This window comes from Globicephala melas, chromosome 8 (genome assembly GCF_963455315.2).
Source record: "Globicephala melas chromosome 8, mGloMel1.2, whole genome shotgun sequence".
Classification (NCBI taxonomy): Eukaryota; Metazoa; Chordata; class Mammalia; order Artiodactyla; family Delphinidae; genus Globicephala; species Globicephala melas.
In genome coordinates, this window is record NC_083321.1 from 13,913,967 (window position 1) to 13,940,077 (window position 26,111).

Genomic DNA, 26,111 nt, shown 5'->3' on the forward strand with positions numbered 1-26,111 from the left:
CCCTTGGGAGGTGTGTTGTCCTGCTCCCCAAAGCCTCCTCCTCCTCCAGGTGTGGGGGACACCTGCCCAGAGCCCTTAGCTCTCTGGAGGGATCCTCAGATGGTGAACCCAGTCACTTTCCGGGAAGGGCAATCTCCTGTCCTCTTGGGGCGCAGTGGTTGAGTTCTCCATCGAAACTGTGAAGACAAAAGGACTGTGTCCTCTCCGGGGCCATTTGACAGGAAGAGAAGTATGACAGAAGGGAGTCAAAGTGGGAAGAGACAGCAGTCTTAACTGATGGTTGTTAACATATTTTACAGAAGCAGGTGACCACGTAAACGCATTGCTGAGGGGAGCTCCTGAAGTTCCATTAGCTTCAGGGTAAATCTGCCTTTGGTGCCCAACATTGTATGTTCATGCTGTCACTGAATCTCCACAATATTCCTATGAGATAAATATTGTTCTTTTGCAATTTTCCAGAAGAGACTGAGACTTGGGGAAGTTAGGAACTTGTCACACAACTAGGGTGTGGTGGGTGGCCCGGATTTGAAGCAGGTTAGCCCGACTCCAGAAGTGTCTCTCTAACCACTGCTCTCCACTGCCTCCTCTTACTCTCCAGGAGCTTCTAGTTTCCCAGAGAAGCCAAGAACATATAAGTAGTCCCCTCACTTCCTTCCAGTGAGTCACTTCATCAAGAACAGGGAGTTAACTAGGAGGAGGTAAGGAGAGACAAGTGTTCCAGACAAAAGGATCGTGCAAAGGTCCTGGGGCTGGAAGGAATGTGGTGAATTGGACAAGCTGAGAGAAAGGCTGCATGGGGCACAGGGAATGAGAGGGAGCTGGTGTGAGGCAGGCAGGTCTCAGGTGTTGGCATTCCTCCTGTTTAGAATAGCTACACCCCAACTCTGTTCTAATTTTCTCCACTGCACTTTTTTTTTTTTCTTTTTGGCACACCATGTGGCATGCGGGATCTTAGTTCCCCCGCCAGGGATCGAACCATGTACCCCCTGCAGTGGAAGCGCAGAGTCCTAACCACTGGACAGCCAGGGAATTCCCTCCATTGCACTTTTGATCAACTGATACACTCTACATTTATTTTCTGTCCCCCTGCCTTCTTCTAGAATGTGAGCTTCACGAAAGCAGGGACCACATTTGTTTTGTTTATTTCTGTGTGCCCAGTGCCTAGGACACTGTCTGGCAGTGTAGAAGGCATTCAATATATTTATTGAATTAACCAATGAAGGAATTAGTTAGTTATAGTACCAGCCTGTTTTTGGTAAATGCCTGAAGAATTTACAGCCATCAGGTGTTATAGCAGTTAGAAGACCAAAAACATTTCAAACCAGGGGATTATCAGAGAGGTTTCCAAAAGGAGGTCTGCCTATGAAGGATGGCTAAGCTAATATATATATTTAGGAGGCAATGGTAGGGGGAAGGGATAGGATGGTAACGGTCCAGCAGGCTGCTTGGCATGCCTCCCAGCCTCCGCCAGCCTCCTTGGATGTGGGCCTCTGTGCTATATTCACACATCATCTAAGTGGGTTGTGAAACACAGACACTAGCTACCAAGGGATGCTATGGTTTCTCCTTCCTTGGAGATCTTTAAAAATAGGAATAAGAGATCAACTGTCCTAAATTCTTTAGGAAGGGAAGCACTGACATTGTTGGCTCCTACAGTGTATCAGGCAGTTTAACTTTGTCATCTGATACAGCATCTCAAGAACCTGTGAGGCTGGCACTATTATTATTATCCCCATTTTATAGATGAGGAAACTGAGGCTCAGGGAAGGTAAGTCCAAGGTCACACACCTGGTACAAGATGCGAATCTCTGACTGCAGAGGCTGCAGTCTTCCCACTACCCTCAGGCCCTGAGGCACTCTCTTCTAGGCTGTCTTTTCAGGGCTTGCACATTCTGTATTAGAATAGCACATGGTGCTACTTAAGGTTGACTTGTGATAATTGTGATGGCAAAAGTGACTCCTGTCACGTGACTGAATGCTGTTGATTTTAGGCAGCATTTCTTTGAGGCAGGAGCTTGGACCAGACAACCCATTCATGCCTCCCCTTCAGTGCTGTTCTAGTTACAAAGAGTGCTGTGAGTACCAGTAACAGCTTTTTAGTCTAGGGGAATATGGATTAATCACTGAATTAAACACTGGGTTCCCCATGTGGAGGTGTAGTTACATTAGTGCAGTGATGTATTCCCACACCCTGTAGGTAGAGAGACCTGGAAGTAAGTGTGTAAGAATTTTACAGGGGAGCAGAAGATGGCAGGGAAAGTGAAAGTTGGGACTTGGAAGGCACATGAACTTGACCCCTTATGCATGCCATTTGAGAAGTGGCATGAGGCTTTGACATCAGACAGCCCTGGGCTCAAATCCTTGCTTTGCCACTTCCTAGCTGGGCAGTCTGGGGCGAGTCAGATAACATTTCTCTGATAGTCATCATCCTTTAGTTGTGTACGATAGAAACCAACTCGGGCTGCCATGAGCAGGGAAGGGTCACAGAATGGACAGAAAAGCCCCAGCCCCTGACCTCAGAAAGGGCCAATGGCTGACCTCTTCAGAGTGTCCAGCAGCGCTGGCCTGAGCATTACTCCATGCAGACCGAGAATTACAGCAGAGCCCTGTGTCCCGTACCTCTGGGCAGGAGGGCAGGGTACATTGGCTGTCAGTTTCATCAGTGAGGGAGGGGAGTTCCCTGAAGCAGAATCAGGGCAGAAACTTTGGATAGCCACTACTGCTTCTGAGCCTCAGTTTATTCACCTGTAAAATGGGGATAATGATACCTGCCTTGCAGAGGTTTATTATAAGGATTCAAGTTAATGTAAGTGAACTGGCTTCCACAAAAAACTTCCAGTAAACAGTAGTTATTGTTATAATATAGTCAAATCTTTATTATCCCTTTTGCAGATGGTCTTTGGTAACTTATTTATTTGTCAATTCCAGGGTGCATCTTTTTTAAAAAAGGAACATATCCCTCCATAGCTAAAATAATATTGATATCATAGTTAAAACAATTAACAATAATTCCTTTATATCATCTAATATGTGAAAATTTTTTTGCAGTACTTAAATCTAGCCTGACGACTGCCTGTCCCAGCATGGTCTCTCTGTGGGCTAATGGAGGATAAGTTTATTGTAATATTCGCCTGAGCCAAACAGAATTGGAAAGGTACATTTGTTAGAGGAAAAAAAAAAATGATGGACTGTATTTCAAGACTAAATAGAGTTGATCTGGGATTTCCCTCTGTTTTGGTGTATTCAGGTCACCACTCCCCCTCATTAGTACCGGCTGTATTTAACACTGCCACAGTTAATGAAAGCTTTAGTAGTTAAACACGTACACGAAATTCCCTATTACTCCAGGGTGCGTGTCTCAGTCTTCTGGTGCGATTCAACAAATATTTATTGAGTGCCTACTATATGCAAGAGATTTCTCATTATAACCATTCTTGTGGAGTTCTTGAGCCAAACTTAAGTTTTTTTTGTTTTTTTTTCTAGTAAATTTTATACATCAGAAGCCAGATTTGGCTGTCTAAAGTGGGAGAGAAGGAGAATTACTTGTCTATGAATTTTAAGATCTACTAAAAGGAGCCCTCCTGGTTCCCTTGGGGACAAACATTTCATAATATAAATGTTTAAAAATCAACCAAGATTTTTTTAAAAAAAAGGTTAGCCTGTTTGTTTCTTCTCACCCAGTGACGCTTTTTCTATCAAAGAAAAGAAGGGTCTTCTGCTAAATCTAGGAAACCACAGCCTTTGTGGTTTTGTTGAAGCAGGGAAAGACAGCAATTCCCAACCTGGAGTCTTCCCCAAAGACTGCTGTTTCCAGTTCCTTGAGCCAGAAATTGCTGCTTTCAAGACAGCAAGAGGAGAAAGAAAAGTTCTGAGCCAGGGTTAAAAAGGTACAGAATATAGTGTTTTATAAGACCAGATGTGAGCAATGATGTGGGGAAAATGGGTCCTCTTAGAAGCTGCTGGCGGGAGTGTAAATAGATACAACCTTTCTGGAGGGCAATTTGGAAGTACTATCAAAAGCCTTAAAAGTGATCGTACTCTTGGAATTGATCCCAAGGCAATAACTAGGGCTATACTCAAAGATTTATCCATAGGAACAGACATTGCAATATTGTTTAGAATAGTGGAAAATTGGAAATAATCTAAATGTCCAGTCATGGGGGACTGACTTAGGTTGGTTTAGTAACTTATAAGGCATCCGTCCATCATGGAATATTGTTCAGGCATTAGAAATAATGTGGTATCCTGGGATAAACCATAATGGAAAAGAATATTAAAAAGAATGTATACATATATATATATGTATAACTGAGTCATTTTGCTGTACAGCAGAAATTAACACGACATTATAAATCAACTATACTTCAATAAAAAAAAAGAAATAATATTGTAGAACTGGAGGTTCCAGGATCCATGGTTCAGGGAGTCTGAAATTATATGCAAAATTGTGTGTGTGTGTGTGTGTGTGTGTGTGTGCACATTTTGGGTGAAAGGGAGAATTCTTATGGATTCTTAAATAGGTGCATGACCCGAGAGAGTAAAAAAAGCCCCATTGTAGAAAACATTTAAAACAGAAAGATGTCGACAACATATTATTAAGTGAATAAATGAAGGATAGATTAAAAGAAATATAATATGATCTTATTTTTTTAAAAAAATGTTTGTGTGTGTGTAGGAAAAAGATTAAAATGTTATCCACCCAAATGATAACCATGGTTATCTCAGAATGGTAGGATTATAGGTGATTTTTTCATTTTTTTGTTGAATTTTCTAAAATTGTTACCATGAGTATACATTACTATTATATTTCTTAAAAGCACTTTAAAAAAAAACCGTAAGAGTAGGGGCTTCCCTGGTGGCGCAGTGGTTGAGAGTCCGCCTGCCAATGCAGGGGACACGGGTTCGTGCCCCGGTCCGGGAAGATCCCACGTGCCGCGGAGCGGCTGGGCCCGTGAGCCATGGCCGCTGAGCCTGCGCGTCCGGAGCCTGTGCTCCGCAACGGGAGAGGCCACAACAGTGAGAGGCCCGCGTACTGCAAAACAAAACAAAACAAAACAAAAAACAAACAAAAAAACCATAAGAGTATGGACCCTACAATCTAGAACTACAGTGCCTGGGTCCTGACTTACCAGCTGAAATGTCTACAGTAAGCTTCTTAACTTCTCTAGGCCTCAGTTTCTCCATCTGTAAAATGGGGATAATAGTAGTTCATATTAATAATTGTAAAACACCAGGGCCTGGCCTGAGGTAAGTGCTCAGTAAAGGTTGGTTATTGTTAACAAAACAAAAGTGAGGCAGTGTGGTATGTGCATGAGCTTTGGAGATGCATAGGCTTGGGTTTGAACCCAGGTTCACGGCTCTTTAGCTAGTGATCCCCTTATATGAGCCTTACTTTTCCCATCTGTAAAATGGACACAATAATATCTACCTTGAAATCAGCTAGGCTGATTTCAACACTAGAGAAATACATGTGCCTAATGTATAGTAAGGGCTCAACAAATGATAGGAATGTTCCAACTAAAGTAGAGTGTATCCTTTGGGAATTGACAATCAGTGTTTAAAGAACTAATCCTTTTGCTTTTTTTTTCCACACCTTAACACAAATGACTCCTCATTTACCTCATGCTAAAAGCACTGCAATGAAGAGGGTGGCTTAGCACAGGCCTTCAAAAACTAACATTCCACCTGTCTAGCTAATATTGCCACTGTGATTACTAATAAGTGTTACCTCTGGAGTTATTATCATTTTTTAAAGGCTGGCATTATTTTTCTTTCTTTTTTTAAACTGAAGTGTAGTTGTCTTACAATATTATATTAGTTTCAGGTGTACAACATAGTGATTTGATATTTTTATAGATTCGCACCATACAAAGTTATTACAATATTATTGACTATGTTTTCTGTGCTGTAATGTACATTATGTCCCTGTTACTTATTTATTTTGGAGTTATTACTATGTACTGGTCCTGGGGTGAATCATTCTTGTTTTTCTCTGTTCCTACTCTATTATCTCCTATTTCCAGAACTGAGCTACTGACGACAAAAAAAATATTGCTTATATATAAAAGAGGAGTTATTAGAGTTGACTAGAGCTTAGCCATCCTCTTCTTTCAATTTCCTTGTGTGTCCCGAACCCCACCTCCACAAATTATCTAACTAAGATATTACCTTGCTGAGGACCATCATCTCTTCTGAAATTTTATGGGATTTTGGTATTTGCTAAATATTTAATATGTGCTTGGCACTGTGTGAAGTCATTGTCATATGTCGTCTTGTCTAGGCTATAGGCTGAATCTTCACTTGCCCTCATACTCCACAACCGATCCACTGGCAATTCTGTTGGCTCTTCTTTCAAGATAAATCCATAATCCAACTGCTTCTCCGTACCTCCACAGCTACTACTTTTGCCAAACCACCCTTGATTCTTACCTGAATTAAAAAAAAAAATAGACTTGATTTTTTAGAGCATTTTTACATTCACAGCAAAATTGAGTGGAAGGTTCAGAGGTGTCCCCTATACCCTCTGCCTGCCCCAGCCTCCCACATTATTAACATCCCTCACCAGACAGGTACATTTGTGACAATCAGTGAACCTACACTGATACATCATTATCACCCCAAATCCATAGTCTATATTAGAGTTCACTCTTGGTGGTGTATGTTCTGTGGATTTTGACAAATGTATAATGACATGTATGCCATTAAAATATCATACAGAATAATTTCACTGCCCTAAAAAAAATCCTCTGTGCTCTGCCTATTCATCCCTTCCTCCTCCAACTCCTGGCAGTCACTGATCATTTTGTTTTCTCCATAGTTTTGCCTTTTCCAGAATGTCATATAGTTGGATTCATACAGTATGTAGCCTTTTCAAATTGGCTTCTCTCACTTAGTAATATGCACTTAAAGTTCCTCCATGTCTTTTCATGGCTTCATAGATCATTTCTTTTTAGTGCTAAATAATATTCCATTGTCTGAATGTATCACAGTTCATCCACTCACCTACTGAAGAGCATCTTGGTTGTTTCCAAGTTTTGGCAATTTTGGATAAAGCTGCTCTAAACACCTGTATGCAGGCTTTTGTGTGAATGTTTTCAACTCCTTTGGGTAAATACCAAGGACCATGACTGTTGGACCATATGTTAAGAGTATGTTTAGCTTTTTAAGAAACTGTCAAACTGTCTTCCAGAGTGGCTGAACCATTTTGCATTCCCACCAGCAATGAATGGGAGTTCCAGTTGCTCCACATCCTCAGCAGCATTTGCTGTTGTCAGTATTCTGGGTTTTGGCCATTCTAATAGATGTGCAGTGGAATCTTATTATTGTTTTAATTTGCATTTCTTTTCTTATTTATTTATTTTTGGCTGCGTTGGGTCTTCGTTGCCGCACACGGGCTTTCTCTAGTTGCGGTGAGCAGGGGCTACTTTTTGTTGCAGTGCGCGGGCTTCTCATTGTGGTGGCTTCTCTTGTTGTGGAGCATGGCTCTAGGCATGCTGGCTTCAGTAGGTGTGACACGTGGGCTCAGTAGTTGTGGCTCATGGGCTCTAGAGCGCAGGCTCAGTAGTTGTGGCGCACGGGCTTAGTTGCTCCGTGGCATGTGGGATCTTCCCGGACCAGGGCTCGAACCCATGTCCCCTGCATTGGCAGGTGGATTCTTAACCACTGTGCCACCAGGGAAGTCCCAATGGTATTGTATTTTTAATTTGAAATTCTGCTTGTTCATTGCTAGTATATTGGAAAGTGATTGACTTTTGTATATTAACCTTGTATCCTGCAAACTTGCTATAATCCCTTATTAGTTCCAGGAGTTTTTTGGTTGAATCTTTCCAATTCTCTTTATAGACAATCATGTCATATATGAACAAAGAGAGTTTTATTTCTTCCTTCCCAATCTGTGTACCTTTTATTTCCTTTTCTTGTCTTATTGCATTAGTTAGGACTTCCAAGATGATGTTGAGAAGGAATGGTGAGAAGGGGTATCCTTGCCTTGTTCCTGATCTTAGTGGGAAAGCTTCCAGTTTCTTACCGTTTATGTATAATATTAACTGTAATTTTTTGCAGATGTTCTTTACCAAATTGGGGAAATTCCCCTCTATTTCTAGTTTGCTGAGAGTTTTATCATGAATGAGTGTTTCATTGTGTCAAATGCTTTTTCCTCATCTGTTGGTATGGTTATGTGATTTTTCTTCTTTGGCTTGATGTGATGGATTACATTAATTGATTTTCAAATGTTGAACCAGCCTCCCAAACTTGGGGTGAATCCCATTTGGTCATGGTGTATAATTCTTTCTATACATTGTTGGATTAGCTTTGCTAATATTTTGTTGAGGATTTTTGCACCTATGTTCGTGAGAGATACTGGTCTGTAGTTTTCTTATAATGTCTTTGTCTGGTTTTGATATTAGGGTACTGGTAATGCTAGCCTCAAAGAATGAGTTAGGAAGTACTCCCTCTGCTTCTATACTCTGAAAGAGACTGTACAGAATTAGTATAATTTCTTCCTTAAATTTTTAGTAGAATTCACCAGTGAACCCATCTGGGCCTAGTGCTTTCTGTTTTGGAGGATTATTAATTATTGATTCAATTTCTCTAATTTACATAGGCCTATTCAGATCGTCTATTTCTCCTTGTATGACTTTTGGCAGACTGTGTCTTTTAAATAACTGGGTCATTTCATCTAGGTTATCAAATTTGTGGGCATAGAGTCATTCATGCTATTCCTTGATTATTCTCTTAATGTCCATGGGATCTGTAGTAATGTTGTCTCTTTCTTTACTTTTTTAAAAAAATTAATTAATTATTTTTTATCTTTCGCTGCGTTGGCTCTTTGTTACTGCACACGGGCTTTCTCTAGTTGCAGCGAGAGGGGGCTACTCTTTGTTGCGGTGCATGGGCTTCTCATTGCAGTAGCTTCTCTTGTTGTGGAGCACGGGCTCTAGGCACGCAGGCTTCAGTAGTTGTGGCATGCAGGCTCAGTAGTTGTGGCTCGTGGGCTCTAGAGCACAGGCTCAGTAGTTGTGGAGCATGGGCTTAGTTGCTCTGTAGCATGTGGGATCTTCCTGGACCAGGGATCGAACCTGTGTCCCCTGCCTTGGCAGGCAGATTCTTAACCACTGTGCCACCAGGGAAGCCCTCTTTCATTTCTGACATTAGTAATTTATGTCCTCTTTCTTTTTTACTTAGCCCAGTAAAGGCTTATCAATTTTATGTATCTTTTCAAAGAACCAACTTTTGGTTTTGTTGGGTTTTTTTTCTATTGATTACCTATTTCAATTGCATTGATTTCTGCTCTAATTTTTATAGTTTTTTTTTTCTTCTGCTTACTTTGGATTTAATTTCTCTTCTCTTTCTAGTTTCCTAAGGTGAATGTTCAGATGACTGACTTTTAGATTTTTCTTTTTGTAATATACACATTCAATGCTATCAGTTTCCTTCTAATGACTGCTTTTGCTGTATCCCACACATTCTAATAAGTTGTGTTTTCATTTTCATTTAGTAAAATATTTAAAATTTTTTCTTGAAATTTCTCCTTTGACTTTGTGTTATTTAGAAGTGTGTTGTTTAATCTCCAAGTATTTGGGGCTTGTCCAGTTATCTTTCTGTTATTGATTTCTAGTTTAATTCTGTTGTGGTCTAAGAGCAGACATTGCATGATTTCTATTCTTTTAAATTTAATGTGTGTTTTATGGCCCAGAATGTGGTCCATCTTGGTGAATGTTCCATGTGGACTTGAGAAGAATATGCATTCTGCTGTTGTTGGGTGAAGCAGTCTGTAGACATAAATTATATCTGGTTGATTGGTGGTCCTATTGAATTCAACTGTGTCCTTACTGATTCTCTACCTGCTGGATCTGTTTCTTTCTGATAGAGGGGTGTTGGAGTCTCCAACTGCAATAGTGGGTTCATCTTTTTCTCCTTGCAGTTCTGTCACTTTCTGCTTCTCATGTTTTGACACTCTGTTGTTAGGAGCCTATACATTAAGGATTGATATGTCTTCCTGGAGAATTGACCTCTTTATCATTATGTAATACTCCTCTTTATCTCTGATAACTTTCCTTGCTCTGAAGTCTTTTCTGTCTGAATTAATACAGCTACTCCTGCTTTCTTTTGATTAGTGTTAACATGGTATATCTTGCTCCATCCATTTACTTTACTCTATGTTTGTCTTTCTATTTAAAGTAGGTTTCTTGTAGACAACCTGGAGTTGGCTCTTGTTTTTTTGATCCACTCTGACAATCTCTGTTCTTTAATTGGTTTATTTAGACCACTGATGTTTAAATTCTAAAGTGATTATTGGTATAGTCGGATTAATAGCTACCATATTTGTTACCGTTTGCTATGCATTGCCCTTGTTCTTTATTCCCGTTTTTATCTTCTACTCCTTTTCTTCTTTTTGTGGTTTTAACTGAGCATTTTATGTGATTCCACTTTCTCTCCTTTCTTAACATATCAGTTATGATTCCTTTTTTATTCTTTTTAGTCATTACACCAGAGTTTGCAATATATATTTACAGCTCATCCAATTCCACTTTCAAATAACACTATACTACTTCATTGGTAGTGCAAGTACCTTATAATAACAAAATAATCCTATTTCCTCCTTCCTGTCCCTTGTATCATTGCTGTCATTCCTTTCACTTATAAGTAAGCATGTGCACACACACACAGACACACACACATATTGAATACATGGTTACTATTATTATTTTGAACAGTTCTCTGTTAGCTCAATTAAGAATAATAAAAGTAAAAGTTTTTATTATACCTTCACTTCTTCCTTCTCCATTGCTCTTCCTTTCTTTATATAAATGAAAGTTTTTGACCTATATAATTTTCCTTCTTTCTAAAGAACTTTTAGCATTTCTTTCAAGGCAAGTCTGCTAGCAACAAACTCCCTCATTTTTTGTTTGTGTGAGAAAGTCTTTATTTCTTCTTTACTTTTGAAGGCTAATTTCACAGGGGACAGAATTCGGTGTTGGTGGTTTTTTTCTCCCAGCCCTTTAAATATTTCACCCTGCTCTCTACTTACTTGTATGGTTTCTTAAGAGAAGTCAGATGTATTTCTTATCTTTGCTCCTCTATGATAAGGTAATTTTTTCTTCTGGCTTCTTTTAAGATTTTTTCCTTTATCTTTGATTTTCTGCATTTTGAATATATGTCTAGGCATAGTTTTTTTTTGGAGGTGGGGCACATTTATCCTGCTTGGTGTCCTCTGAACTTCTTGGATCTGTGGTTTGGTGTCTGACATTAATTCGGGGAATTTCTCGGTCATTTTTGCTTCAGATATTTTTTCTGTTTCTTCTCTCTTTTTTTCTCCTTCTGGTATTCCCATTAAGTGTATGTTATACCGTTTGTAGTTGTCCCACAGTTCTTGGTATTCTTGGGTATTCTGTTCTGTTTTTTTTTTTTCTCAGTCTTTTATCTCTTTACTTTTCAATTTTGGAAGTTTCTATTGAGATAGCCACAGGCTCAGTGACTCTTTCCTCAGCCATGTGCAGTCTATTAATGAGCCCATCAATGGCATTCTTCATTTCTGTTACTGTGTTTTTGATCTCTGGCATTTCTTTTTGAGTCATTCTTTTTATTTATTTATTTATTTTTGGCTGCATTAGGTGTTTATTGCTGTGCGTGGGCTTTCTCTAGTTGTGGTGAGATGGGGCTACTCTTTGCTGTGCGTGGGCTTCTCATTGAGGTGGCTCCTCTTGTTGGGGAGCATGGGCTCTAGGCTTGTGGGCTTCAGTAGTTGTGGTATGTGGGCTCAGTAGCTGTGGCACATGGGCTTAGTTGCTCTGTGGCATGTGAGATCTTCCTGGACCAGGGATCGAATCCATGTCCCCTGCACTGGCAGGCAGATTCTAAACCACTGCACCACCGGGGAAGTCCCTTGATTCATTCTTATAACTCCCATCTCTCTGTTTACATTACCCATCTGTTCTTGCATACTGTCTACTTCATCCATTAGAATCCATAGCATATTAATCATAGTTGTCTTGAATTCCCAGTGTGATAATTCCATCATCTCTGCCATCTCTGAGTCTGGTTTTGATGTGTGTTCTGACTCTTCAAGACAAGTGTTGTTTTGCCTTTTGATATGCCTTATAATTTTTTCTTATTAGGAGGACATGCTATACTGGGTAAAAGGAACTGCAGTAAATAGGCCTTTAGTAATGTAGGGTAAGGTATTGGGGGAAGAAAGCATTCTGTAGTCCCTTGATGAGGTTGCAGTCTTACAGTGAGTCTGTGCCCCTGGACTGTGAATTTCACAAGTGCTTCTCAGCCTCTCCCCCCACACCCCACCCCCAGCTTAGATGGGAGAGGATGAGGAGAGAGGGCTGGAGCTGGGTATCTCCCTTTCTCCATGAGGATTATGCTCTGGAAACTGCCCAATAGTTTAGACTCTTGTAAAATAGTTTCTCTTGAGGGCAAGCCTTGTTAAGAAGAACGGAATGCTCTGGTGTATTTCAGAATGGTTCCTTTTCTTTTACCCAAGCCAGAAGCTGGAGGGGTTTTTCTCCAATATTCACCATGAGAACACGGTTGAGTCCCTGGAGGTAAAACTCACAGAAGTGCGGGCACCTCTCCAGACTGGGTCTTCTGGAGTTTGTTTTTTTTTCCTTTCTTTTTTCATAAATTTATTTTATTTATTTTTATTTTTGGCTGCGTTGGGGCTTCGTTGCTGCGTGCGGGCTTTCTCCAGTTGCGGCGAGCGGAGGTTCCTCTTTGTTGCGGTGCACAGACCTCTCATCGCAGTGGCTTCTCTTGTTGCGGAGCACAGGCTCTAGGTGCGCCGGCTTCAGTAGTTGTGGTGCACGGGCTTATTTGCTCCGTGGCATGTGGGATCTTCCCGGACCAGGGCTCAAACCCGTGTCCCCTGCATTGGCAGGCAGATTCTTAACCACTGCACCACCAGGGAAGCCCTTCTGGAGTTTTTAACTCTCAGACTTGTGCACACTGAGCCTCAGGAAGTTTGTCAATTGCAGTTCAGGTTTTCCTGCCCGGGCACTGCTTCCCACAGATGTTTCTGCTCGTGGTCTCTGCTCTAAGTGGTGATTCTATGTATTGGCCTGGGGAGGCTGTCCACATTTGTGGGGGCAGCAGTTTGCCTTGAGACCTCACTTCTCTGATGAATCTAAACTGTTTTTTCAGTTTTTCAGCCTTTTACTTGTTGTTAGGACAAAGCGATAACTCCCAAGCTCCTTACAGCTGGACCAGAAACTAGAAGTCTCACCTGGATTTTTGCTATAGCCTCCTAACTGGTGTCCCTCTTCTGCCCTCACTTAAGCATAGCAGCTCAAATGAGACTTTAAAATGTACATTAGAATACGTTACTTTCCTGTTCAAAACCCTTCAGTGGCTCCCCATCTCCTTCAGAGTAAAAGCCAAAGTACTGTACCTACCAGTCCTAGGCATCTGCCCTGTCTTCAACACTCTGCCCTAATCTCCATCTTCTCTGCAGCTATAAGGTCTCCTCCAGCCATCCTGGCTGCCTGTTGTTCCTTGAACTTTCCATGTGTGCTCTCACCACCAGACCTTTGCACTTGGTGTTCCCTCTGCTTGGAATAATCTTCCCCCAGACACCTGCCTAGCACAGTCCTTTGCTTCTCTCAACTCTTGGTTCAGATGTCACCATCACATCAAGTGTCACCACTGGGTTGTCACCTAATCACGCTATAGATTATAGTAACTCTTCCCCAGTCACCCCAATGGCTTCCTTCTCTGCTTTATTTTTTCCATAGCATTTATTACTACCTGATATACCATATATTTTACCTTTTTTGGTTCTTTATTTACTTTCTTCTCCCACTGGAAAGGAAAGGCCACGAGGGCAGCAGGGGTTTGTCATCTATATTGTTCACCATTATATCATCAGTGCCTAAAATAATGCCTGGCATATAATAAGTCCTCAATAAATATTTGTTTAATGGATTATTACTGTACTCACATAGATGAGGCAAGGGATGGGACTAGAGTTCAAACTCAGGTCTTCATGACTCAAATCTCGTGTTCTGAACGCATATGCTACATTGCCACTGTGTTGAATATTGAATATCTGATGTGTTCTTGCAAATGGCTATTTCCTACACTCTAGCAGTTTTCTATTTCTTGACTCTCGCTGGAGTTGATTTTTCTGAGTTAGTAAGAACTCTCTATGAACTGCATCCTGATATTTCCTCAAGATCATTGCATTGCAAAATAGGCTGAAATAAGACTGCCCACTGCATTACCTGCAGAGCTCTCTCCTTCCTCTCGCTTCACTGCAGCCTGTCTGCCAGCTAAGGTCAGAACTGCACTGCTTCTGGCCAAATGCAATCTCAGGTTAAGTAGTCAATATGACGTGATCTGCAAAGTAAATTAGAAAAACCCAAACGACCAATAACAGTCCCTCAAGTTTGCATGTTTAACAGCCTTCGAAGTGCCTTCAAGCACGCTATCATTTTTTTAAAATAAATTTATTTATGTATTTATTTTTGGCTGCGTTGGGTCTTCGTTGCTGCGTGCCAGCTTTCTCTAGTTGCAGCGAGTCGGGGCTACTCTTTGTTGTGGTGCATGTGCATCTTATTGTGTTGGCTTCTCTTGTTGCAGAGCATGGGCTGTAGGGCATGCGGGATTCAGTAGCTGTGGCGCACAGGCTTAGTTGCTCTGTGGCATGTGGGACCTTCCCGGACCAGGGCTCAAACCCATGTCTCCTGGATTGGCAGGCGGATTCTTAACCATTGTGCCGTGCCACCAGGGAAGCCGCACTATTTTGATGCTTATAATGACCTGCTGGATAGATCACTGCCTACCCCATTGCTTAGATTAAGAAACAGAGGTCACAATTAGTAGCAGTGCTGGGACTAGAATATGGTCTTCTGATCCAAAAAGCCCAAATTCTCCTGAAACTGAGCTTCCTTCCACTGATTTCAATCCTGCCTATCATGAGGTTTAGTTTACGGTTCTGCCAACTTTTCATACACAGCACTCGGAATCTTGGTAGACAAGTAAATTGTGCAAGTGGGGAGAGACTGGGGGTGTTTTGAATGCACATAGTTTTTGGTTGCCCAACATTCTGCTCCCTTCTTTTCCTTTTTTTTGCGGTACGCGGGCCTCTCACTGTTGTGGCCTGTCCCACTGCGGAGCACAGGCTCCGGACGCGCAGGCTCAGCGGCCATGGCTCACAGGCCTAGCCGCTCCACAGCACGTGGGATCTTCCCGGACCGGGGCACGAACCCGTGTCCCCCGCATTGGCACGCGGACTCTCAACCACTGCGCCACCAGGGAAGCCCTGCGCCCTTCTTTTGATAAGAGCCCCAATTTCTGTTTTGGGCAGTTGCTTCTGCTCCAGTCTCAGTTGCGTTGTCAATCAAGGTGGCAAAGGAGAGGGCATTTTACTCAAGCCAAGCCAATCAGATTCAAGGACTTGGGATCTTAACCAAAATAACAGAAGGACAGCGTAACATTGTGCAAGAAGCAGCCCCAACAAGATGGTTGATTAGCTCCTATTCCAGGATGTCGTGGCTGTCATTGTTCCCAACTCTTTCAGCCTCATTCTCAGCTGTCTCTTGATTCTGTGAACTGGCCCCACCCTCCCAATACATCCCCTTGCTTAAGTTAGCCAAAGTTTGTTTCTGTTGCTTGCAACCAAAGACTCCTGCCTGGAGTAAGGAAGAATCATGGGAAAGCTAGCCTCCTTCAGCAAGACTGGAGCCCTTTTCTGTCAAGATGAGCTGGGGTGAGTGAGTGGACTGTGGTGCTCTTCTGGGTCAGTGGGTCAGTGTGTGCCGGCCTGCTGCCTTGTTTCTTGGGACCTCACAACCTGGATAGATGTGGGACCTGGTAAGGCTCTTAAGAAAATGAAGGGTCAGGTTGAGGAGGATGTGGGTGGAATGGGGCTTTGGGACACCCCTCAAGGACTGGAGAAGGAGAGAACAAGGAGACTCAGGGTGTCTTTACACAGCTGCAGGGGTTGTCCAAGCAGGAAGAATGAGATCCAACTTGGGAAACACCTTTTGCTTTGCTAAGCAAGTTTTGTGAAAGCTGGGCTTCAGTGTCACTCTCAGACCCCAATTCTCATATTTTAGATGAATGTCAAAGTTATTAGACAATTATGATGGAATGGGGAGTGGTGCTGGTAGATGAAAGGGAGATTCATTGCTGCCACCCTCAACATACAGAGAACAGAGACTTTTCTCCCAGGTGCCCTCTCCCCACTTGCTGCTTCTCCACTGGTTCTGATACCCACCACACACCTCCTCTGCTGTGGACATAGTGTCTGGATATACCACTTGCATCTGATGACGGAGAGCTCTGAGCCCATGTGACTGTATGACTAAGTGGATCTGACAGAACCCATCTTGTGATGGGCAGCTCTGGATGCAAGATCACTTAATGTCCCTTAATCAGATGCTCTGCGTCTCCCAGGGCTCAACAGAACAGTGGTTGCTGGTTTTTGAATGGGCAAAAACCATTGTGACAGATGGCGTGGGCTTCTTCCGGAGCCCCAGGGGGCTAAGTTGGGATTCTTCTTGGGGCTTTTGCCACAAACTCCACACAGTGTCTCGTCCCGCCATAGATGCCTTGAATACCATGGAGGCAATTGCACCACAGCCTGCACCTGCTGCAGAGCCCTTTCGTGCTCTGGGCCCCACTGAAAGCTGACAGTCTTCCTTGTCACTAAGTAAATGGGTCAGAGCAATGTCCTCAAGTGTAGAACATGTCGTCTCTAGCACCTGAAAAGGCCTGCTAGGTTGTGGGAAGCAGACTCAAAGATGGTCCCCAAATGATCCCCGCCCCCAGCACTCACTCCCTTGTGTACTCTTCTCTACTGGTGCATGGAGCAGACCCTGTGGCTTGCTTCTAACGCATAGAAAACGGCAGATATGATGGGATGGCCCTTCCAAGATTAGCCTCCAAAGAGGCTGTAGGTTCTGTCTCGGGAGACCCTCTGGTTCTCTCTCTGTCTCTGTCTCCGATCACCAGCTGCTGTGTTGTAAGGACACTCAGGATACATGGCAAGGTCCCAAGGCCTACCTGCAACTGCAGGAATGAGCTTAGAAAAGGATCTTCTAGGGCCTGCCAAAGCCATGAGAGTGATCTTGGAAGCAGGTGCTCCAGTCTTAGTTGAACCTCAAGATGACTGCAACCCTGACCAATATCTTGGTTTTCAGCCTCATGAGAGTCTCAGGGTCCCATTCTTTCCAATCAGATCCCCAGATCTTTCCAATCAGCTCTTCTAGTGTTGAGAATTCAATCTTCTTATAATTAAGTTCTGGGCCTGATCCTCTGCCCTCTGGTACAGGAGCTAAGAGTCTCTTTCTATGCTACCTTATATAGGCTGCCCTCAAGCTTTTACACTTTGCCTTATATTGGTGATTAATCATTCTGGGCCTTTCGTTGTCTTTCTTCAGTGAATCAATCCACTGCCCCTCCCCTAACCCCCAGCAACAGCCATCTCATTCTACAGTCTTTACAAATAGTTTTTACCAGAAGCTCTCAAACACTTGATAAGCTGCACCGCCAGTGCATTAATGTCCAACTGTGTCCCATCCCAGGTCATCACCACTGAAAATTTTAGCAGTTGCACCCTAACCACATGCCCGGTGCTCTCACTGTTGACCTACCATTAGTCATGAGGTCCTCAGAGCCAGTCAGGCAGCAAGTGATCCTCTTCCAAAGTCTCATTTTTGGGACTGTTTTCTTAGACCAACCATTGTAGGTCAGGTTTCCTGGGAAACAGACTCTGAAGCAGATATTTGCATGCGTGTAGTCTATTGAGGAGTAGTTTTGGGAACAACACCTGTGAGGGGAAGGAAAGGAAGCTGGATTGGGCAGAGAGAGAAGCTGGGCTCTGGTGCAGTCACAACAGAGGCCTCAGTGAACTTTATGGGGAGATTAGAAGCTGGAATGGCCCTTTAGAGGTGTCCAGTTAAGGCAAAGAGGCCAGGCTTCTGTACCCACTGTTGACCCCTCACTGGTTGCAGGCTGCCCCAGAGAGGGCATCATCTTGGGTGGTGCAGCTCCCTTTGATTAAGGGCAATTCCTGGAAGGGACTCCGTGCGAGCAGTTGGCAGCCAACACTCTCACAGCTGGGAGAATACGGATCTCAGCCTTGAAGGGGGACCTGTGTGGCTCATCACCACATCCACTCCAGAGGGTGCTGTTTCTAGCTTCCTTTTACAGATGAGCAAAACTGAGGCACAGCCAGGAAACAACAGAGCCAGAGCCCATGCCCTTAACCTCCATGCTCTGTGCCTTTTTTGAAGGAGGAAGAGGGAGAGAATCCTTCTCCCATTCCTGGGATCACAGCCAAGTCAGGGAACAAGTTAGAAACATAAAATTTGCTTTTGATATTCCCCCATCTCCATTTTGATGCCCTTCTCTTACCTCTTAGAGTGTCTTCCCCAGGCTCTGAAGTCACGAGAAGAGCATTCCAGGCTTGGGAGTGGAAGAAATGGTGTTGCCTGGGTGGGTATAGGCATGACCGGTATAGAGCAACTAATAGGCTAATTTGGTTGCCTAAAAAAAAAAGTTTGTAAAGGCAGATAGAGAAAGATAAAGTGGGAGAGCAAGGCTAAATTCGCACTAGAGGTCTTGATAGTCAAGCTAAGGAATTTGTACACGGTGGCAAAGGAGTGGAGGGTTCTGAGCAGAGGGGGTGGGTGAGAATGATGTGTGCAAACGGTTGTTTGAGGAAGATTTAATGTGTCCCTGGGGCCAAGGATGAACTGGCAGAAACAAAGACTAGAGGAATGGAAATCTGTTACGAGGCTGTTGCCAACAGTCCAAGAGGGCAGAGGAAGCAGAGAGAAAGAGAGAGAGAAGGGAAAAGAAAGAATGGTGGGACAGGCATTATGAAGGCAGCATGTCAGGAATCTATGTATATATTAAAGACAATCTTAGAAGGTACCAACAACAGGACTTCAAGGATGCTAATTAAGCAAAGGGTCCTATAGCAAAGGTCCATAAAGATGAAACCTCTCAAGGGCTTTCCACGGAAAAGGCCACAGAAATTGTTTTGTCACAGTAAAAGTCTGAGTACCCACACGGCAACTAACCCTAAGAGTACAGGAGGCACGTGGGCACACGAGTGTATTTGTCGATCTAGGTGAAGATTTTATTTAACAACACTGATAGCGTGCTTGCTGTGTGCTAGGCGCTGTTCTCTTTATGACTATATACTCACTGAATCATTTTTTGTCATTACAATTCTGTGTCGGTGCTATTATTATCTCCATTTACAGATGATAAAACTGAGGTACAGGGAGGTTAAGTAATTTGCCCAAGCTTCCCCAGGAAGTGGAGGAATCTGGATTCAAACCCAGACAATGCCGTTATGTTAACCACTGTACTCTGCTCATGACACTCTGGGATTAACCACGATAAAAATTAAAGTGGGGATAAAAAAGATAATCACTAGCTTACCAATATGCCCAACTGGGCTTTAAAAATTCCCAAGATTTCTCATTTTTATTTTAAAGGCGACTGCTTCCCCACTTTTATCCTGGGACCTCATCTTACCTTCTCCCTCAGATCTTTAATTCATAAATACCTTTGGGGAAGCCACGCCCATTACCATGTCTCAGGTTAGATCATGAGTCAGAGCAGGCTGAAATAATCTCATGTTATCAGCAGTGACAGAAATGGTATAGCATCCTTAGCTTAATTGCAATAGTCATTTATTCTTTCATTCGGTGCCTCATTCAGTTGTACAGGAAAGAACTATCCAGTACTTATTCTGCACAGGCACTGGGCTGAAAATTATAAACATGAAGATGAATAAAGCTTGGCCCCTACCCTTGAGGGGCTGTAGTCTTCTTCTATTGCCTCCCCAAGACCCCTAACCCAGAATTCTAAGAGCAACCAACAGTCAGGGATGCAGAAGAACATTCCATGGTTGTTGGAAACAGTTAGGGGGTGGGAGTTTGGTGGATGGATGTAAGGAAACTGGAGCAGTTATTCTATAATGGGAAATGATAGCCAATTCAACACCTTGTCTGGATACCCTTCTTTTCAGTCTGAAAAAAAGCTTATCAGCTATTTTTTTCACACTCTTGGAAGAAGATCAGGGGGCCCTATTTTACTGATATTTTTAAATATCAATGGCTTGCGCAATGTGGCTAGAATTCTCTGTCCTCCAATTTCATCAACTTCATTTCTATCTTTTAAAAAACATTTGATAGATAAAAGAATATATACAATGTATATCTAAGTACAAAGCATAATAATGAACATTTGTAAACCACCCGACTTAATAACATTTCCAATTCTGTTAAGCTACTGTGAACTCCCTGATCCAACCCTCTCCCTACTCCCCAGAGGTAACTTCTGTCCTGAATTTTGTGTTTGTTGTTCCTTTGATTTTTAGGGTAGTCCTATCACATGCATGGATCCCTAAACAATATAGTGTTTACTTTTGCTCCCTTTTTTTTTTTTTAAATGTATTTATTTATTTATTTATGACTGTGTTGGGTCTTCGTTTCTGTGCATGGGCTTTCTCTAGTTGTGGCAAGCGGGGGCCACTCTTCATCGCGGTGCGCAGGCCTCTCACTATCGTGGCCTCTGTTGTTGCGGAGCACAGGCTCCAGACGCGCAGGCTCCGTAATTGTGCCTCACGGGCCCAGTTGCTCTGCGGCATGTGGGATCTTCCCAGACCAGGGCTCGAACCCATGTCCCCTGCATTGGCAGGCAGATTCTCAACCACTGCGCCACCAGGGAAGCCCTTATTTAGCTTTTTAAAAATAGTTTTGTTCAGTATAGAATCAACTGTGACTTGCTTTGTCCACTCCACATTGTATTTCTAAGATTCAGCCAAACTGCTCCATGTGGCTGTACTTCATTTTCACAGCTGTTTATTAATTCATTCAATAAACATTGATTGAGCCCCAGTAATATTGTATTAGGTGAATATATCACAATTTATTCATTTAGCTTCCTATTGATGGATGTTTGGGTTGTTTTCCTTATTTATTTATTTATTTTTTTTACACGAATAAATGCTACTGGGAATATTCTCTTACATGGCTCCTGACACACATGTGCAAGAATTTCTCAAGAGCACTGGCTTTCCTACTGGGATTCATGATTTGTAGTGGCCTGTGAAATCAATTTAATAGATTCAACCAGGATTTTAAAAAAAATATGGGGCTTCCGTGGTGGCGCAGTGGTTGAGAGTCCGCCTGCCGATGCAGGGGACGCGGGTTCGTGCCCCGGTCCGGGAAGATCCCACATGCCGCGGAGTGGCTGGGCCCGTGAGCCATGGCCGTTGAGCCTGCGCGTCCCGAGCCTGTGCTCCGCAACGGGAGGGGCCGCGGCAGTGAGAGGCCCGCGAACCGCAAAAAAAAAAATATAAAACAGAGCAATAACTACCGTAGTGCATTTCCTGTGGAAATGGTTAAGTATTGTTTTGTGAAACTTTTGTTTCAGTTATGTTTATGTGTCCTGGGCTGTCATGTGGAGTTTTTCTTTTCATGGGTGTTAGAAAAGTTTGGAAACCCTTGCTCCAGGGTTGTGCTCCTTGAACTATCTGTGGGTAGATTTAGAAAAATTTCCAATCTGTCACAGATTATTTTTGTAAAATACCATAAAAACGAATTACTTGGAAAATGAGATTATTAAAAATTCAAAGACATACAAACAGAAAGCCCAGTTTTAATTGTTATATTCAACAGGCATAAATTATATTTCAATAAATATAGTAGGGCAATTATTCACAATAGACAAAGGGCAGAAGTAACCCAGGTGTCCATCAATGGATGAATGATAAACAGAAGGTGGTACATAGATTCAATGGAATATTATTCAGCCTTAAAAAGGAAAGCATTTCTGACACATGCTACAATGTGGGTGAAACTTGAGGACGTTATGCTAAAGAGAAATAGGGCAGTCACAAAAGGACAAATACTGTATGATATTCCACTCGTATGAGATACCGAGAGTAGTCAAATTCATAGAGCCAGAAAAAATGGTTGCCAGGAGTTGGGGGTGCAGGAGGAATACAGATTTATTGTTTAGTGGGTGTGGAATTTCAGTTTGGAAAGATGAAAAAAAAAGTTCTAGATATGGATGGTGGTGATGGTTGCACAACAGTGTGAATGTACTTTTAATGCCACTGAACTGTACCCTTAAAAATGATTAAAATGGTCAAATTTTATGTTATGTATATTTTACCATGATAAAAAAGTCTAAAAAATAAATATAGAATGGCAGTGTCAAGTTGCTATCAAATTTTCTTAATCCTTACTGTCAATTTCTGTACTTGTCTCAAGGTGGCTGGCTTGTATCAGATCGTTCCTTCACATACTGGCACAAGTCTGTGGACTGTACTTTGAGTGGCAATGTTTCAGAGTATAAACCTAAGAACAGATAAATTGACATACAGGCTACACACATGCTCACCTGTACAAGATAATCTCAAAGTGTTTTCTAAAGAGGGAAATAATTTCCACTCCCACCAGCAGGTGTATTAAGAGTTTCCTGTGTGCCTCATCCTTGCCAATGCGCTTAGTATTGTCAGAATTCTTAATGTTTTCCAATCTGGTAAGTATAAAATACTATCTCATTTTGGTCTTAATTTGCATTTCCCTGATTATTAAGAAATTCGAGCATCTTTTTATATGTTTATTGACAAGTTGTGTTTTTTCTTATTGAAATTCCTGTTTAAGTCTTTTGCTCATTTTTTTTTCTATTGAGTTGTTGGTATTATTATTATTGATTGGTAGGAGTTTTAGTCAACAAATATTCATTGAGTACCTGCTATGTGCCAGGCACTCTTCTATATGCTGGGAATAAGGCAGTGAACGAAATAGATCAAAATTCCTTGTCTCATTTAGGAGTTTATAGTCTACTGAGGAGAGGGGTGGAAGGCAATCAAATCATTTAGTTACATGTATAGTATGTATGGTAATGATAAATGTTATAGCTAAAAATAAGGCAGGAAAGGGCAATAGGCAGGGAGTGGTGGTGAGCTTGCAATTTTTTAAACAGGGGACAGGGAAGGTTTTATGAAAAACATGACATTTGAGCAAGGTTCTGAAGGAGACCAGGAAATGAACGTGCAGACAGCTATAGGAAAATTTTCTTATCTATTCATTTGTCAGTTATATGCATTACAGATATCTTCTCCCACTTTGTGGCTTGCCTTCTCACTTTCTATAAGATACAGTTTGATGAAAGACATTCTTATTTTTAATATAGTCTAATATATCAATCTTTTATTTTGTGGTTGGTACATTTTGTACCTTGTATAAGAAATCCTTCTCTCTCCTGATATGATAAATTGTTCTATATTTTCTTCTAAAAATTTTAAAGTGTTGCCTTGTACATTTTGCTCTTTTTTAAAGACTTTTTAAAAATTTATTTATTTATTTTGTGTGCTGGGTCTTAGTTGCGGCACGCAGGATCTTTTGTTTTAGTTGCAGCCTGTGGACTTCTTAGCTGCGGCATGTGAACTCTTAGTTGCAGCATGCCTATGGGATCTAGTTCCCTGACCAGGTATCAAACCCAGGCCCCCCGCACTGGGAGCGTGGAGTCTTGGACCACCAGGGAAGTCCCTACATTTTGCTTTTAATTCACGCAGAATTTACTTTTGGATATGGTGTGAGATAGGAATCCATCTTTTTTTCCCCCATGTAAATTACAAATTGTGTACCATATACTGGATAATCTCTCCTTTCTCTGGTGGTCTGCTGTGCCATCTCTGTCATAAATCTGGATTCCATATACGTGTAGTTCTGCTTTGGGGCATTCTATTCAATTCCATTGGTCAATTTATCTGTCCCTGTACGTATATCACACTATATTACTTACTAGGGCTTTGTAGTATGTTTTATATATAGTAGAGAAAGTCCTTACATCTTATTCTTTTTTTTTTAAAGAACTGTTTTATTATTTATTTATTTATTTATTTTTGGCTGTGTTGGGTCTTCGTTTCTGTACGAGGACTTTCTCTAGTTGCGGCAAGCGGGGGCCACTCTTCATCGCGGTGTGTGGGCCCTCCACTGTTGCAGCCTCTCTTGTTGCAAAGCACAAGCTCCAGGCGCATAGGCTCAGCAGCTGTGGCTCATGGGCCCAATTGCTCCGCGGCATGTGGGATCCTCCCAGACCAGGGCTCAAACCCGTGTCCCCTGCATTGGCAGGCAGACCCTCAACCACTGCACCACCAGGGAAGCCCACCTTATTCTTTTTTCCAGGAATGTCTTGGCTTCTTTTAGGACTCTTCCCTTCCATATAAATTTTAGAATTAGTTTGTCAAATTACTTAAAAAGCCCTCTTGAGATAAGGACTTGAGTTGAGTTGACTCTATAGATCAATTTGAAGAGTGTTGATGTTATTTTCATATTATGACTTTTTATCCATGAATGTGGCTCATCTCTCCATTTACTTGTCTTATGTAATGTCTTTCAATAAAGTAAATTTTTTTCTTTTAAAGGTCTTCCACACCTTACATCATGTTTATTCCTAAGTACCTTAATTTTGGTTGCTATAATAACTGACATCTTTTAAAATTAAGCTTTCTGTTTATTGGTGGAGGGTAGAAATGCAATCAATTTATCTTATTCACCCACCTTGTTAAATTTTTAAAAATTAATTCCAGCAATTTCTAGTCTGTTGTGTTTTCTAAATAAGCAATTATATTATCTATAAAGATATCAGTCTTATTTCTTCCTTTCCAAAACTTATACATTTTATTTCTTTTTTATTATTGCACTGGATAGGACTTCAAGTACAATGCTGGAAAGAAGAGTTGATGTGGACATTTTTGTCTTGTTCCTGATTTTAAAGCAATGCTTCAAATCTTTCACCTTGAAGAATGATGTTTGCTGTAATTATTTGATAAAAGCTCTTTATCAGGTAGGACGTTTCATTATGAATTGGTGGTAAATTTTAGCAAATATTTTTTGCTACACTTGTTTTGATAACCATATGGTTTTTCTCCTTTATCCATTAATATGGTGAATTATATTAATAGCTTTTCTAATGTTAAATCACTCTTGTATATTCCTAGGATCAACCTAACTTGACCACAATACATTATCTTTTTTATACGCTGCTGAATTCAATTTCTAGGATTTTTGCATCTAGGTGAAGAAATGAGATTGGCCTCTAATTTTCTTGACTAATTTAATTTCTTTATATTCCTCCAACAGATTTGTCACTGTAGCTAAGCACAGGTCAATTATCTCCAATTTAGAAGGCCCTTCCTACCACTGCTGGCTCCTAAATAGCCTTTCCATTCTGGCTTTCTCTCCTAGCATCAATGCATTGATGCCTGGGTACCAGCCACAGTAGAGACCAAACACCCCCGCTGGAGGTCAGTGGCAGGCCTGAAGAAGCCAAACCCTTGGCGGTCTGGCTGATTGTCAATCCACATCCCTGCTCTCCTACTCAAAACTCACTTTGTCTAAGAAGCTCTTCTTGATTACCAGCCTGTGATCTACTTTGAAGGCGGGGACCATGTGTTTTCCGTCTTTGTATCCCCAGGGTCCAGCACAGTGTGTGCACACAGAAGTTGCTCATAAATGTTTGGGAAACTGAGTTTACCCAACCCAATTCTGAGTGCTTCCTGGCTGAGGTGACCCTGATTTAATTTTTTTTTTTTTTTCAAAATAGTCGAGCTTTTTTGCACTCATTACAGGCATAGGCTCTGTCTCACAAGACAGACAGTGGTTATTTTGTAGATGAGAATTGTGTCTACTGAGGAATTGCTTTTGACTTTCCAACTGCAGAGCCTGCCCTTCACTGACCCAAAGAGTCTTGTCTATCTGTGTTGTCCACATCCTTTCTCACAGATTGGAAACTCTAGGTAGGCTTCGCTCTTTAAGGTTTCCAGGAGGGCATGTCCTCCGTGCTTTCATGCCACACCTTTGCCCATGACCTTTTCCTAGCCTGCCCTCTCTCCAACCCCTCTTCTCCAAATGAACTCCTCTGTCTTTTCCCTTGTACTCAAAGGTCAAATCCTCAGTGAAGCCCCTCCCTACTCTCCTCCTTCCCTTCCTCTCCCCCTGGAGTCATTCTTTCATCCTGTGTGCTCTTCAGATGTTGTATCACGTGCCTATTGGAAAAAACAACGACAACAACAAAACCCACTTTCTTTTAAACCCTGAAATACTTCAGTGTATATTTCCTAAGATCAG

The 26,111-nt window shown here is 41.9% G+C and overlaps 1 long non-coding RNA gene across 1 annotated transcript in view; it reads left to right on the plus strand.

Annotated features, from left to right (window-relative positions):
• The window catches only part of LOC132597667 (uncharacterized), a 100,254-nt gene extending 74,539 nt beyond the window's left edge, over window positions 1-25,715 (plus strand). The window contains exon 4 of the long non-coding RNA XR_009564857.1: window positions 24,693-25,715. This is a non-coding gene — a long non-coding RNA (uncharacterized lncRNA). The remainder of the gene's footprint in view (window positions 1-24,692) is intronic.
• Window positions 25,716-26,111: the final 396 nt, after the last annotated feature.